The sequence below is a fragment of the Oncorhynchus masou genome, chromosome 9 (genome assembly GCF_036934945.1).
Source record: "Oncorhynchus masou masou isolate Uvic2021 chromosome 9, UVic_Omas_1.1, whole genome shotgun sequence".
Taxonomy (NCBI): domain Eukaryota; kingdom Metazoa; phylum Chordata; class Actinopteri; order Salmoniformes; family Salmonidae; genus Oncorhynchus; species Oncorhynchus masou.
Window position 1 is genome coordinate 21,585,536 of NC_088220.1, and position 2,860 is coordinate 21,588,395.

A 2,860-nucleotide genomic window follows, 5' to 3' on the forward strand; every position below is an offset into this window, starting at 1 on the left:
AACTACGACAATACGTCATAGATTGGACATCTGAAATGTTATTCCCATTAGCTGAATAATTTAGTATAATTTGTTTGTAATCTAAACGGCTTGTGTCTGTGACTGCAGACCATTGGCAGACACTTGGTGTCATTAAGAGTAGCGCAGGTTGACCTTCGGGTCACCACACGTTGTTGTTATGCAAATTGAGGTCAACAGGTGGTAGCTTTCATTCAACTGTATGTTCTATATGTTCAAACCTTCCTTCAGCTTGTTGGTGTCTTAAAGCAGTGTAGCAGACACGTGTTAGGGGACATGAAGAACATTTATCCATAGATCCTCTTGTTGTTTATATCTGTACAGAATGACAAGGTGCATTCTGGTTTATGTGCTACGGTGTAAAGGATTGGACCACATGTACCATACAATATATATTGTTGTTGACTGCCCACAGCTGACAAAAACACATTGGAATCCATTGTTTTGACATGAGTTTATTGCAGACCTGTGACATCTCACCGCCTCTTAACCTTTGATCTTTTGGGTAGTCTGTCCTATGTGACCTTTCAGTCATTCCAACGTCACCTGGAGTGGCATTTCTCTGTATCATCCACCACTCCCTTTTGTAAAAGAGAGACAATGAGATTATATTAACTAATGTACAGCTTCAGACAACAACAGTTGAAAAGGTTTGTTACAGAAAGAAGGCATTTACTTATCATGGCTGTGCTTCCTACTTCATGAAATAGATGAACTACAATTTACAGACCTTTATTTACCAAATGGGATAAACATTTGAAGGAAAATCATGTGTTTTTGATACAATTATATTTCTGAGAGTATAATTAAAAGTCTAATGTTATTATGTTGCAATTGGCTAAATTTATTGTGAAAAGTAGAGCGATTTCCCAAAGATCAGATCCCTATGTTCAAGCCTTAGAGATAAAATTGCTCAATAACGTTAACCAACATTTTTTTTCAGATATGGAATAATCACTGTCAGTTCTGGCAACATTTTAGTAAGATCCATTTTAACTGTGGAATGCAGCATTGCTACATTAATATAAACTTACACTGTGTGACAATAAAAATTAATTTGCAAAACAGTTAGCCATACATTAGCTTAATGACATACTGTTCCTCGAGGCTCAAACTATATAAATGCTTAAACGCTACCTATTCCCTAAACGATGTAGCCTACAATGTTGGTCAGACGTCAGGGAAGAACAAGGTTACCATTCCAAGTAAATCGCCTTTTCTCTCACTGACGTTATGCCGATAGTTTAAAGATGGACAATGTTGGAAACAGAAAATGCAAGACAGAAGATGTTTTATTTCAGGCATGCTGTAGTTTTTAGTTTGTTCATTTTTGTACAGAGCAGGGTTACTGTTATGCTATGGATTTATGAACGTATGGTTGTATGGATTCATTAAAAATGCGTTATGTATCAAAGAAACTTCCTGCCTGGTTACCTTTGTATTTAACATGTGTTGCACAAGTTCCGCCATTTGGTATTATTATTTCAGCCTATTGTATGGTTATTTTATAATACAATTGTTATATGTAATGATCAAAAACTGAAATGATAGTTATGTTGTTTTTAAATGTTTAATGTTTCTGTAAAAAATGGAATAAAAATGGTATGAACCGGATAAATATTTCCTCTGTTGTCTGATTTCCATTTACGCTTCTGTTTATACCATTGTCATGTGTCTGATTATTTGAATTGGGGAATGCACATTGCATCAGAGTTGCCTTGAGTGAAATTACAACGTTTCTATGGTACATCCTTGTAATGATTGCATCCCTTACTTGAATGACATGTGAGAATGGCATTAGTCTCCTTAGAATTGTAAGATACCGCTATGGTTTTAGAATTCAACATTTGTTCCCTAAACCAATGAGTCAGTACAGTAAATGATGTATTTTCAACAATACTGTATATCATCTGTTTTATAATCAAGGGCATCATTTCTGAGGGAAACACACAGCCACCTGATATGTGAGATGGTGCAGCAACTGTCCAGTTTAGAGATACAGGACTATGATTAGAGGAGAGGTGAAGTCAACACACATTCACAGGGGAACATGACATTGTATCTGTGTCTGGCTGTATGATAAATCCCCTGTAATCAGCAGCATTACACTGGTTCTCATCTGAATTAGCCTATAGTGCTTACTGATCCTCATAAAAGTGCATTCTTTATGGAACTAATGGCTTCTCATTTACTCATCACAGGGACAATGTGCATGCTCCTGCATGCCTTATTAATTTAGGAGGATCCTGATGCATTGGAAGGCAGGAGGCTTTTTAAAAAGTGTTTTATAATACCAAATTGAAGTTTTTTTGTGTGGGGACTGGAATCCAACCTGCTAAATCATTTCCCAAATGAGGTGTCAAAAGGCTTTTATTATCTGACTCTAAGCATTTCATTTGGCTGTGGCACTGGGCCTGCCTGCCTGCTGACAGTTAAGATGTATTGATTTAATTGCCTTGGGCAAACATGCAATAAAATCATCTCAAAGACACATTTTCATGGCATTGCGGATCATCAAAGTAATTTTTCGAACCGCTACAGCTATATATCTGCAGGTTACCATCTGATATCCAAGTCAAAGCATCTCATTAATGTGGATGACTCAAAATAATTTCTGAAGTGGAATCAGTGATTTTGTTATTTGCAGGAGGTACTGGGTACATGTTAAATACATGATAAATACTATACCATTGATGGGCCCTGCTACAGGCCACATGCTATACAGTGGGGCAAAAAAGTATTTAGTCAGCCACCAATTGTGCAAGTTCTCCCACTTAAAAAGATGAGAGAGGCCTGTAATTTTCATCATAGGTACACTTCAACTATGACAGACAAAATGAGA